This window comes from Salvelinus fontinalis, chromosome 5 (assembly GCF_029448725.1).
Source record: "Salvelinus fontinalis isolate EN_2023a chromosome 5, ASM2944872v1, whole genome shotgun sequence".
Classification (NCBI taxonomy): domain Eukaryota; kingdom Metazoa; phylum Chordata; class Actinopteri; order Salmoniformes; family Salmonidae; genus Salvelinus; species Salvelinus fontinalis.
The window spans coordinates 12257213-12271801 of record NC_074669.1 but is presented as its reverse complement, the minus strand read 5'-3'; the positions used below and the strand labels follow the sequence as shown (position 1 = coordinate 12271801).

Below are 14589 nucleotides of genomic sequence, written 5' to 3'. Positions count from 1 at the left end.
TGTGTGCTAGGCATAATAGAAGGACAACGGGAGGGTTATACAACACAATGTAACTCCAAGTCAATCACACTTCTGTGAAATCAAACTGTCCACTTAGGAAGCAACACTGATTGACAATAAATTTCACATGCTGTTGTGCAAATGGAATAGACAAACGGTGGAAATTATAGGCAATTAGCAAGACACCCCCCAAAACAGGAGTGATTCTGCAGGTGGTGACCACAGACCACTTCTCAGTTCCTATGCTTCCTGGCTGATGTTTTGGTCACTTTTGAATGCTGCCGGTGCTTTCACTCTAGTGGTAGCATGAGACGGAGTCTACAACCCACACAAGTGGCTCAGGTAGTGCAGTTCATCCAGGATGGCACATCAATGCGAACTGTGGCAAAAAGGTTTGCTGTGTCTGTCAGCGTAGTGTCCAGAGCATGCAGGCGCTACCAGGAGACAGGCCAGTACATCAGGAGACGTGGAGGAGGCCGGAGGAGGGCAACAACCCAGCAGCAGGACCGCTACCTCCGCCTTTGTGCAAGGAGGTGCACTGCCAGCGCCCTGCAAAATGACCTATATACTTGATCGAACAAAACATACACGTATTGTGTAACATGTTGTCCCGGGAGTGTCATCTGATGAAGAATATCAAAAGTTAGTGATTCGTTTTATCAATATTTCTGCTTTTTGTGGCTCCTCTCTTTGCTTGGAAAATCGCTGTATGCTTTCTGTGACTAGTTGCTGACCTAACATAATGATATGTTCTTCTTTCGCCGAAAAGCTTTTTTGAAATTGGACACCAGTCCTAGGCAGGTTAATGAGTCAGACGGGAAGGATATACTCCAAACACCCGAACAGGCCCTCATTCCCGTCATTCGCTGGAGAACGAAATGGGACGAACTGAAAGCACGTATATCCAACCAACGGGACATTAAAAACTGTAATATCTTAGGTTTCACCGAGCTGTGGCTTAAAGACAACATTAGTAACATACAGCTGGCGGGTTATACACTAATCGGCAGGATAGAAAAGCAGCCTCTGGTAAGACACGGTGCGGAGGCCTATGTATATTTGTAAACAACAGCTGGTGCACGATATCTAAGGAAGTCTCAAGGTTTTGCTCGCCTGATGTATATCAGTATATCATGATAAGCTGTAGACCACACTATCTACCTAGAGAGTTTGTATTTTTCGTAGCTTTCTACATACAACCACAGACTGATGCTGGCACTAAAACCGCACTCAATGAGCTGTATACCGCCATATGCAAACAAGAAAACGCTCATCCAGAGGTGGCGCTCCTAGAGGCCGGGGACTTTAATGCAGGGAAACTTAAATCAGTTTTACCTAATTTCTATCAATAAATGTGCAAACCAGAGGAAAATAAACTCTGGACAACCTTTACTCCACACACAGAGACGCGTACAAAGCTCTCCCTCGCCCTCTATTTGGCAAATCTGACCATAATTATATTCTTCTGATTCCTGCTTACAAGCAAAAATTAAAGCCGGAAGAACAAGTGACTAGGTCTATAAAAAAAGTGGTCAGATGAAGCAGATACTAAGCTACAGGACTGTTTTGCTAGCACAGACTAGAATATGTTCCGGGATTCTTTCAATAGCATTGGAGTACACCATATCAGTCACTGGCTTTATCAATAAGTACATACATACCTCAACCAGAAGCCATGGATTACATGCAACATTCGCATTGAGTTATATTGTAGAGCTGCTGCTGTCAAGGATCGGTACTCTAACCCGGAAGCTTATAAGAAATCCCACTATGCCATCCGACAAACCATCAAACAGGCAAAGCATCAATACAGGACTAAGATCGTATCGTACTACACTGGCTGCGACGCTCGTTGGATGTGGCAGAGCTTGCAAACTATTACAAACTACAAAAGGGAAGCACAGCTGAGACCTGTCCAGTGACACGAGCCTACTAGACAAGCTAAATAACCTATGCTCACTTCGAGGCAAGTAACACTGAAACATACATGAGAGCACCAGCTGTTCCAGACAACTTTGTGATCAGGCTCACCGCAGTCAATGTGAGTAAGACCTTCAAACAGGTCAACATTCACAAGGCCGCAGGCCCCAAAGGATTACCAGAATGTGTACTGTGAGCATGCGCTGACCAACTGGCAAGTGCCTTCACTGACATTTTCAACCTCTCCCTGTCCAAGTCTGTAATACCAACATGTTTCAAGCAGACCACCATAGTCCCTGTGCCCAAGAACACTAAGGTAACCTGCCTAAATGATTACCGACCCGTAGCACTCACGTCTGTAGCCATGAAGTGCTTTGAAAGGCTGGTCATGGCTCACAACACCATTATCCCTAGACCCACTCCAATTTGCATTCCGCTCCAACAGATCCACAGATGATAAATCTCTATTGCACTCCACACCTGGACAAAAGGAAGACCTATTTGCGAATGCTATTCATTGACTACAGCTCAGCCTTCAACACCATAGCGCCCTCAAAGCTCATTACTATGTTAAGGACCTTAAGGACCCTGGGACCTCCCTCTGCAACTGGATCCTGGACTTCTTGATAAGCCATCCCCAGGTGGTAAGGGTAGGTAACAACACATCCTCCACACTGATCCTCAACACGGGGGCCCCTCAGGGGTGCATGCTCAGTCCCCTAATGTACTCCGTTCACTCATGACTGCACGGCCAGGCATGACTCCAACACCATCATTAAGCTTGCTGATGACACCAGTGGTAGGCCTGATCACCGACAACGATGAGACAGCCTATATGGTCAGAGACCTGACCGTGTGGTGCAAGGACAACAACCTCTCCCTCAACGTGATCAAGACAAAAGGAGATGATTGTGGACTACAGGAAAAGGAGGACCGAGCAGGCCCCCCATTCTCATCAACACAGCTGTAGTGGAGCAGGTTGAGAGCTTCAAGTTCCTTGGCATTCACATCAAACGAACATTGTTCAAGCACACTAAGACAGTCGTGAAGAGGGCACGACAAAACCTATTCCCCCTCGGGAGACTGAAAAGATTTGGCATGGGTCCTCAGATCCTCAAAAGGTTCTACAGCTGCACAATCGAGAGCATCCTGACAGGTTGCATCACTGCATGGTATGGCAACTGCTCGGCCACCGACCGCAAGGCACTACAGAGTGTAGTGCGTACGGCCCAGTACATCACCGGGGCCAAGCTTCCTGCCATACAGGACCTCTATACCAGACGGTGTCAGAGGAAGGCTCTAAAAATTGTCAAAGACGCCAGCGGGTGGCATCCATAAGTCTAAATATTCCTGTTACATTACACAACCTTCAATGTTATGTCATAATTACGTAAAATTCTGGCAAATGAGTTCGCAACGAGCCAGGCAGCCCAAACTGTTGCATATACCCTGACTGCGTGCAATGAATGCAAGAGAAGTGACACAATTTCAGCCAGAAGAGGACTGGCCACCCCTCATAGCCTGGTTCCTCTCTAGGTTTCTTCCTAGGTTTTGGCCTTTCTAGGGAGTTTTTCCTAGCCACCGTGCTTCTACACCTGCATTACTAGCTGTTTGGGGTTTTAGGCTGGGTTTCTGTACAGCACTTCGAGATATTAGCTGATGTACGAGGGGCTATATAAAATAAAATTGATTGATTGAATTTCACCTGGTTAATATTGCCTGCTAACCTGGATTTCTTTGAGCTAAATATGCAGGTTTAAAAATATATACTTCTGTGTATTGATTTTAATAAAGGCATTGATGTTAACCTGTCTAGGATGAGAGTGCCGCTAGCGGCACTCCCCCCCACCCCCACTGAAAAACCAGTGCCGCGAAATTCCAAAAAAATATTTTTTTTAAATATTTAACTTTCACACATTAAAGTCCAATACAGCTAATGAAAGACACAGATCTTGTGAATCCAGTCAACATGTCCGATTTTTAAAATGTTTTACAGGGAAGACACAATATGTAAAGATGTACATCTATTACCTAAAAACACATTAGCATAATCCACCATCTTTTATTTGTCCACCAACACCAGTAGCTATCACCAATTCGGCTAAACTAAGATATTTATAGCCCCTAACCAAGAAAAAAACTCATCAGATGACAGTCTGATAACATATTTATGGTATGGGATAGGTTTTGTTAGAAAAAAGTGCATATTTCAGGTAGATGGCATAGGTTACAATTGCACCCACCGTCACAAATGGACTAGAATAACTACATTGAGCAACGTGTTTACCTACTTACTAATCATCAAACATTTCGTAAAAATACACAGCATACACGAATCGAAAGACACAGATCCTGTGAATACAGACAATATTTCAGATTTTCTAAGTGTCTTACAGCGAAAACACAATAAATCGTTATATTAGCATAGCACATAGCAGCCCAGCATTGATTCTAGCCAAAGTGAGCGATAAAAGTCAACATCGCCAAAATATATTAATTTTTTCACTAACCTTCTCAGAATTCTTCAGATGACACTCCTGTAACATCATATTACACAATCCATATAGAGTTTGATCGAAAATGTTTATATTTAGCCACCAAAATCATGGTTAGACAATGTGAAATGTAGACCAGCTGGTGAGAAAATGTCCGTGCGCCACTTAGACAGTGATCTACTCTTATACATAAATACTCATAAACGTGACTAAAAAATATAGGGTGGACAGGGATTGATAGACAATTTAATTCTTAATACAATCGCGGAATTACATTTTTTAAATTATCCTTACTTTTCAATACAGTTTGCGCCAAGCGAAGCTACATCAAAAAACATGGCGTCCTAAGCCACTAATATTTTTCGACAGAAACACGATTTATCATAATAAAAATGTCCTACTTTGAGCTGTTCTTCCATCAGTATCTTGGGCAAAGGATCCTTTCTTGGGTCCAATCGTCTTTTGGTGGAAAGCTGTCCTCTTGCCATGTGGAAATGCCAACTGCGTTCGGGATGAACTGGAAGCGTGCCCAGCAATTCAGAGCGTTTCAGAAATAAATGTCCCAAAATCGCACTAAACGGATATAAATTGCTATAAAACGCTTTAAATTAACTACCTTATGATGTTTTTAACTCCTATAACGAGTCTTAACATGACCGGAGAAAGATTACTCCCAACACTAATGCTTGGAACAGGAGCGGGTCGGTGTCCTCCACGCGCGTTACGCACCAAGAAAAGACTTGCTAGCTACAGGGTTTTTTAATTTATAGTGCCTGTGAACGCGCAATCGACCCCATTCAAATCGTCATCACGTAAAGGCATCCAGGGGAAGACGTAAGCAGTGTCCGTATAGTCATAGCAATAACAGTGCCCTTTTAACTGACTCCAAAATTTCTGAAATCTGACTCCATGTCAGGGAAATTGCTGTAGAATGGGCTCTGTTCCACTTAGAGACAAAATTTCAACTCCTATAGAAACTATAGACTGTTTTCTATCCAATAATAATAATAATATGCATATTGTACGATCAAGAACTTTGTGGGAAGCCGTTTCAAAAATTACACGATTAGCATAAATAGTCACAACAGCGCCCCCATCCTCAACAGGTTAATGGTTAGGTACAGTCGTGCAACGATTGTGCTTTTTTCGCAAATGCGCTTTTATTAAATTATCCCCTGTTTAGCGAAGTTGGCTGTCTTTGTTAGGAAGAAATAGTCTTCAAACAGTTCGCAACGAGCCAGGCGGCCCAAACAGCTGCATATACCCTGGCTCTGTTGCAAGAGAAGTGACAATTTTCCTAGTTAATATTGCCTACTAAAGTTAATTTATTTTAACTAAATATGCAGGTTTTAAAATATATACTTGTGTATTGATTTTAAGTAAGGCATTGATGTTTATGGTTAGGTACCCGTTGGCGCAACGACAGTCCTGTTTCGCAAATGCGCATCGATTATATGCAACGCAGGACACGCTAGATAAACTAGTAATATCATTAACCATGTGTAGTTAACTAGTGATTGATTGATTGTTTTTTATAAGATAAGTTTAATGCTAGCTAGCAACTTACCTTGGCTTCTTACTGCATTCGCATAACAGGCAGGCTCCTCGTGGAGTGCAATGTAAAGCAGGTGGTTAGAGCGTTGGACTAGTTAACTGTAAGGTTGCAAGATTGAATCCCCGAGCTGACAAGGTAAAAATCTGTCGTTCTGCCCCTGAACAAGGCAGTTAACCCAACGTTCCAAGGCCATCATTGAAAATATCAATGTGAGGGGCCTCCCGGGTGGCGCAGTGGTCTAGGGCACTGCATCGCAGTGCTAACTGCGCCACCAGAGTCTCTGGGTTCGCGCCCAGGCTCTGTCGCAGCCGGCCGCGACCGGGAGGTCCGTGGGGCGACGCACAATTGGCATAGCGTCGTCCGGGGTAGGGAGGGTTTGGCCGGTAGGGATATCCTTGTCTCATCGCGCTCCAGCGACTCCTGTGGCGGGCCGGGCGCAGTGCGCGCCAGCCAAGGGGGCCAGGTACACGGTGTTTCCTCCGACACATTGGTGCGGCTGGCTTCCGGGTTGGAGGCGCGCTGTGTTAAGAAGCAGTACGGCTGGTTGGGTTGTGCTTCGGAGGACGCATGGCTTTCGACCTTCGTCTCTCCCGAGCCCGTACGGGAGTTGTAGCAATGAGACAAGGTAGTAATTACTAGCGATTGGATACCACGAAAATTGGGGAGAAAATGGGATAAAAAATTTTTTTAAAAAAATTGATAGATATATATATATCTCAATGTGTTCTTAACTGACTTGCCTAGTTAAATAAAGGTGTAAAAAAAATATATATAAATATTATAAAATTAAATATTGGCCAAATCGGTGTCCAAAAATACCGATTTCCGATTGTTATGAAAACTTGAAAATCGGCCCTAATTAAATCGGCCATTCCGATTAATCGGATGACCTCTAGTACCTAACCATAAACATCAATGCCTTTCTGTAAAATCAATACACAAGTATATATTTTTAAACCTGCATATTTAGTTAATATTGCCTGTTACCATGAATTTATTTGTGTCACTTCTCTTGCAACAGAGTGAGGGTATATGCAGCAGTTTGGGCTGCCTGGCTCGTTGCGAACTGTGTGAAGACCATTTATTCCTAACAAAGACTAATTAATTTGCCAGAATTGTACATAATTATGACATAACATTCAAGGTTGTGCAATGTAACAGCAAAATTTAGACTTATGGATGCCACCCGTTGGATAAAATACGGAACGGTTCCGTATTTCACTGAAAGAATAAACGTTTTGTTTTCGAAATTATAGTTTCTGGATTTGACCATATTAATGACCTACGGCTCGTATTTCTGTGTGTTATTATGTTATAATTAAGTCTTATGATTTGATAGAGCAGTCTGACTGAGCGGTGGTAGGCAGCAGCAGGCTCATAAGCATTCATTCAAACATCACTTTCGTGCGTCTTCGCTGTGCTTCAAGCATTGACCCGTTTATGACTTCAAGCCTATCAACTCCCGAGATTAGGCTGGTGTAACCGATGTGAAATGGCTAGCTAGTTAGCGGGGTGCGCACTAATAGCATTTCAAATCGGTGACGTCACTTGCTCTGAGACCTTGAAGTAGTTGTTCCCCTTGCTCTGCAAGGGCCGTGGCTTTTGTGGAGCGATGGGTAACGATGCTTCGAGGGTGGCTGTTGTTGATGTGTTCCTGGTTTGAGCCCAGTTAGGGGCGAGGAGAGGGACAGAAGCTATACTGTTACACTGGCAATACTAAAGTGCCTATAAGAACATCCAATAGTCAAAGGTATATGAAATACAGACGGTAGAGAGAGAAATATTCATATAACAACTACAACCCAAAACATATTAACTGGGAATCTTGAAGACTCATGTTAAAAGGAACCACCAGCTTTCATACGTTTTCATGTTCTGAGCAAGGAACTTAAACGTTAGCTTTTTTACATGGCACATATTGCACTTTTACTTTCTTCTCCAACACTTTGTTTTTGCATTATTTAAGCCAAATTGAACATGTTTCATTATTTATTTGAGGCTAAATTGATTTTATTGATGTATTATATTAACTTAAAATAAGTATTCATTGTTCATTCAGTATTGTAATTGTCATTATTACAAATAAATAAATAAAATTGGCCGATTGATCGGTATCGGCTTTTTTGGGTCTTCCAATAAATGGTATCGGTGTTGAAAAATCATAATTGGTCTACTTCTAATACAGTACCATTCAAAAGTTGAGGGTCACTTAGAAATGTCCTTGTTTTTGAAAGTCAAGCAAATTTTTGGTCCATTAAAATGAGAAATTGATCAGAAATACATTGTAGACATTGTTAACTTCTTATGGCTGTGGTAAGTATTGAGTAGCTTGGATGAATAAGGTAACCAGAGTAAACTGCCTGCTACTCAGTCCCAGAAGCTAAGATATGCAAATTATTAATATATTTGGATAGAAAACAGTCTGAAGTTTCTAAAACTGTTTGAATGATGTATGCGAGTATAACAGAATTCATATGGCAGGCAAAAACCTGAGAAGAAATCCAACCAGGAAGTTGGAAATCTGAGGTTTGTAGTTTTTCAACTCATCGCCTATCGAATATACAGTGGGATATTGGTCATATTGCACTTCCGAAGGCTTCCACTAGATGTCAGTCTTTAGAACCTTGTTTGATGCTTCTACTGTGAAGGAGGGGGGAATGAGGGCTCTGAGTCAGGGGTCAAGCAGAGTGCCATGAGCTGACCATGCGCGTTCACGTGAGAGTTAGCTTGCGTTCCATTGCATTTCTGAAGACAAAGGAATTCTCTGGTTGGAACATTATTGAAGATTTATGATAAAAACATCCTAAAGATTGATTCTATACATCGTTTGACATGTTTCTACTGACTGTTACGGAACTTTTTGACTTTGTCTGCTCGCGCGTCATGAATTTGATTACTGTGCTAAACGCGAACAAATAGGAGGTGTTTGGACAAATTATGGACGTTATCGAACAAATTAAACATTTATTGTGGAACTGGGATTCCTGGGAGTGCATTTTGATGAAGATCAAAGGTAAGTGAATATTTATATTTCTGAAATATACTATTTCTGACTTTATTGACTCCACAACATGGCGGATATCTGTATGGCTTGATTTGTTGTCTGAGCTCTGTACTCAGACTATTGCATGGTGTGCTTTTTTGGTAAAGCTTTTTTGAAATCTGACACAGCGGTTGCATTAAGGAGAAGTGTATCTATAATTCCATGTATAATAGTTGTATCTTTTATCAATGTTTATTATAAGTATTTCTGTAAATTGATGTGGCTCCCCGCAAAAATCACCGGATGTCTTGGAACTACTGAACGTAACGCGCCAAAATGTAAACTGAGATTTTTGTATATTAACTTTATCGAACAAAACATACATGTATTGTGCAACATGAAGTCCTATGAGTGTCATCTGATGAAGATCAAAGGTTAGTGATTAATTTGATCTCTATTTCTGCTTTTTGTGACTCCTCTCTTTGGCTGGAAAAATGGCTGTGTTTTTCTGTGACTAGATGCTGACCTAACATAATAGTTGTGTGTTTTCATCGTAAAGCCTGTTTGAAATCGGACACTGTGGTGGGATTAACAAGTTTCTTTAAAAATGGTGTAAAATACTTCTATGTTTGAGGAATTTTAATTATGAGATTTCTGTTGTTGTTTTGAATTTGGCGCCGTCCACTTTCAATGAATGTTGTCATATCAATCCCGTTAACGGGATCCCAGCCATAAGAAGTTTTAATGTTGCAAATGACTATTGTAGCTGGAAACAGCAGATTTTTTATGGAATACAGTTAAAGTTGGAAATGTACATACACTAAGTTGACTGTGCCTTTAAACAGCTTGGAAAATTCCAGAAAATTATGTCATGGCTTTAGAAGCTTCTGATAGGCTAATTTTGACATAATTTCAGTCATATGGAGGTGTACCTGTGGATATATTTCAAGGCCTACCTTCAAACCCAGTGCCTTTTTGCTTGACATCATGGGAAAATCAAAAGAAATCAGAGAAAAGAATTGTAGACCTCCACAAGTCTGGTTCATCCTTGGGAGCAATTTCCAAACGGCTGAAGGTACCACGTTCATCTGTACAAACAATAGTACGCAAGTATAAACACCATGGGACCGCTCAGAAAGGAGACACGCTCTGTCTCCTAAAGATGAACGTACTTTGGTGCAAAAAGTGCAAATCAATCCCAGAACATCAGCAAAAGGACCTTGTGAAGATGCTGGAGGGAACGGGTACAAAATTATCTATATCCATAGTAAAACTAGTCCTATATCAACATAACCTGAAAGGCCGCTCAGCAAGGAAGAAGCAATTGCTCCAAAACCACCATAAAAAAAGCCAGACTACATTTTGCAACTGTACATGGGGACAAAGATCGTACTTTTTGGAGAAATGTCCTCTGGTCTGATGAAACAAAAATAGAACTGTTTAGCCATAATGACCATCGTTATGTTTGGAGGAAAAAGGGGGATGCTTGCAAGCCGAAGAACACCATCCCAACCATGAAGCACGGAGGTAGCAGCATCATGTTGTGGGGGTGCTTTGCTGCAGGAGGGACAGGTGCACTTCACAAAATAGATGGCATCATGAGGAACAAAAATTATGTGGATATATTTAAGCAACATCTCAAGATATCATTCAGGAAATTAAAGCTTGGTCGCAAATGGGTCTTCCAAATGGACAACGACCCCAAGCATACTTCCAAAGTTGTGGCAAAATGGCTTAAGGACAACAAAGTCACAGTATTGGAGTGGCCATCACAAAGCCCTGACCTCAACCCCATAGAAAATTTGTGGGCAGAACTGAAAAAGCGTGTGTGAGCAAGGAGGCCTACAAACCTGACTCAGTTACACCGGCTCTGTCAGGAGGAATGGGCCAAAATTCACCCAACTTATTGTGGGAAGCTTGGCGAAGGTCGAGAGCCGTGCGTACTCTGAAACACAACCCAGCCAAGCCAAACTGCTTCTTGACACAATGCCCACTTAACCCGGAAGCCAGCCGCGCCCAATGTGTCGGAAGAAACACTGTAGACCTGGCGACCGTGTCAGCGTGCATTGCGCCGCCGCATCAGGAGTTGCAAGTGCGCGACGGGACAAGAACTTGCCTGCCGGCCAAACCCTCCCCTAGCCTGGACAAAGCTGTGCTAATTGTGTGTCTCCCAGTCGCGGGTGGCTGAGACAGAGCCTGGACTCAAACCAGGATCTCTAGTGACACACCTTGATGCAGTGCCTTAGACTACCGCGCCACTCAGGAGGCCCTTAATCTTCGATAAAAGGAACAGGAGCTCAAGCAGTAGAAGATTTGAGGTGCCGGTACTCAGCTCTGGTGAGCTCCTGCCCAAGTCAAGCACTGCTTCTTATCCCTTGTTGTGTTTACATAGTTGGCAATGGCAGTTACTTTTTAGGTTTGTATAATTGTTATTTATATTTGGATAGCATTTTGATTAACCACATGAAAGGCATGAGCTCTGCTTTGTTTTTTTTGCGCAGGCTGTACACACTTCAGTGTCTCATTCACAATTTGGCAAGCACTTGATAATGCCTCAAATTTCCTGGCTGCATTCTTGCGTGGCCATAATGCCCCCTAAAACAAATCCATGCCTTTTGTGACTAGTGGCCGTTGTGCCCTTCGGCTGAACATAATAATTATTATTCCCTTCTCCCGGCTGCATGCCAAAGCACCTCTCATTCATATGGCTCTCTGTCACATGATCGGGTCTTTCTCACAGGCTGCAAGTAAAGACAGACATCTAGGACACAACTTAGCGCGTCCTTATCCAATTCCGAGGAGCATAAAAGCACTAGACCTAGGGTTGACATGTACCAATTGCACGGTGTGTCAATACACAACATGCACATTGGGAACCCAATTCCCCATCACAAAGCATAACATCTTTGAATAAATGTTAAATATAGCCTATTGTTCAGCTTTTTAAAGTCAGTCTGTGTTGAGATCTTTGGGAGAATAGTCAAAAAGGAGGTTCCATCTATGAGTGAAAGCACTCATCTTACAGTTCAGAGCCTTTGTATGATTATCTTTAGGACATCTGGTCAATGTTTCTGACTTGACTGTGATTCACCTGCTCATTCAACCAAACATCTGGACTATGTCTATAGTACAGTGCCTTCAGAAAGTATTCATACCCCTGGACTTATTCCACATTTTGTGTTACAACCTAAATTCAAAATGGATTAAATATATCCCCCACCCATCTGCACACACACAATACCCCATAATGACAAAGTGAAAATCTGTTTTTAGAAATGTTTGCTAATTTATAGAAAATTAAATACAGAAATGTCTCATTTACATAAGTATTCACACCCCTGAGTCAATACATGTTAGAATCACCTTTGGCAGTGATTACAGCCGAGTCTTTCTGGGTCTCCAAGAGCTTTGCACACCTGGATTGTACAATATTTGCACATTCCCGTGTAGCTCAGTTGGTAGAGCATGGCGCTTGCAACGCCAGGGTTGTGGGTTCGATTCCCACGGGGGGCCAGTACAAAAAAAGTATGAATGTATGTACTTGTAAGTCGCTCTGGATAAGAGCGTCTGCTAAATGACTTAAATGTAAATGTAAATTATTATTTTTTTTATTTCTTCAAGCTCTGTCAAGTTGGTTATTGATTATCGCTAGACAGCCATTTAAGCCTTCCAAAAGATTTCCAAGCCAATTTAAGTCAAAACTAACTCGGCCACTCAGTAACATTCAATGTCATCTTGGTAAGCAACTCCAGTGTATATTTGGCCTTGTGGTTTAGGTTACTAACCTGCTGAAAGGTGAATTTGTCTCCCAGTGTCTGTTGGAAAGCAGACAACCAGGTTTATCTTAGGATTTTGCCCATGCTTAGCTCCATTCTGTTTCTTTTTATAAATAAATAAAAAAACTTCCTAGTCCTTGCCGATGACAAGCATACCCATAACATGATGCAGCCACCACACTTGAAAATATTAAGTGGTATTCAGTGATGTTTGCCCCAAACATTAACTTTGTCTTGAATCCAAAGCGTTAAGTAAAACTGCAAAGAAATGAACTTAAGTACCTTATTGCAAACAAGATGCATGTTTTTTTATACTTTTATTCTGTACAGGCTTCCTTCTTTGCACTCTGTAATTTATGTTAGTATTGTGGAGTAATTGCAATGTTGTTGATACATCCTCAGTGTTCCCCTATCACAGCCAATAAACTGTATAACTGTTTTAAAGTAACCATTGGCCTAATGGTGAAATCCCTGAGCAGTTTCCTTCCTCTCTGGCAACTGAGTTAGGAAGGATACTTGTATATTTGTAATGACTGGGTGTACTGATACACCATTCAAAGTGTAGTTAATAACTTCACCATGCTCAAAGAGATATTCAATGTCTGCTTTTTATTTTTTAACCCCAAATAAAATGGTGCCCTTCTTTTCGAGGCATTGGAAAACATCTCTGGTCTTTGTGGTTGTATCTGTGTTTCAATCCACTGCTTGACTGAGGGACCATACAGATAATTGTATATGTGGGATACAGACATGAGGTAGTCATTCAACAATCACGTTAAACAGAGTGACTCCATGCAACGTATGTTACTTGTTAAGCACATTTATGGTCCTGCAATTCTTTAGGCTTGCCATACCAAAGGGTTTCAGCTTAACATTTTTAAAAACATAATTTCACTGACATTATAGAATTTTTTTGTAGGCCAGTGACACAATCTCAATTTCATCTATTTTAAACTCAACACAACAAAATGTGGAAAAAGTCAAGGGGTGTGAATATTTTCTGGGGGAACTCTGGGTGTGTTAATACGAGTCATGAGACCTGTAACATTGTACATTTATGATTCTGATAAAGAACTGGAAGGAATTACTGGTGGGCAAAAGGTGCGTTGTCAAAATAACTTGCTATAACTATTTACTTTAATAGGGCAAATATCGATGATTTATTTATGACGAACACTACACCTTAAAACTAATCAAGAGGTGTTAACTACAAAGAGCGCATGCCGAATATAGTCTTGTCACACCACCCTACCTGCTACCAAGGTGGCTGGCTAGTTAGTATGTTAACGGGCTTCACTTGTTTACGACTGACCTCACCCATGAAGAACAACAACAGTGAATGCTCCCTGCGCAAGTTGAAATACCAATACACGACTTACCTGGCTGTAGTGGTATTTCTTTTTAGTCTACACCGTTAGAAATGTATCCAAAGTATCTTTGATTTGATTCCATATGATTTTACGGCTCTACCTGTTACGTGTACTAGCTAGTGAGCGCGATAATCCATGCAAACTGGCTCCACCAAGTACCTGGCTGCTGCGACTGGCTGAGTAACACGTGACCATGGAGATCCTATTAAATTACTAGAGTTAATTAAACCCTAAAAAATTTCAGAATGGATTGTGATTTGAGGGAATACGGCCACGACCGGTAAACTTTTAGTCGCAGGTTAGGAGAACATTTTAGCCAACACTAACCACAGATTATACTTTATATTGACCACATACTCAAGTGGCCGCTTTAACAATGAAAATAAATGTCTTCAAAAATGGAAGGCAGTCGGGAGGAGGTAAGATCAGGTGTTACCATTCTAGCCAAAGAGAGGGCAGATATGCATGTGAACAACAGGCACATTTCCGA

The 14589-nt window shown here is 41.7% G+C and overlaps 1 protein-coding gene across 1 annotated transcript in view; it reads right to left on the bottom strand.

The window, feature by feature from the left end:
- LOC129855126 (semaphorin-4E-like) overlaps positions 1–14279 on the bottom strand; it is a 65772-nt gene extending 51493 nt beyond the window's left edge. The window contains exon 1 of the mRNA XM_055922470.1: positions 14109–14279. The gene's annotated coding sequence lies outside the window, so the exon portion shown is untranslated. The remainder of the gene's footprint in view (positions 1–14108) is intronic.
- Positions 14280–14589: the final 310 nt, after the last annotated feature.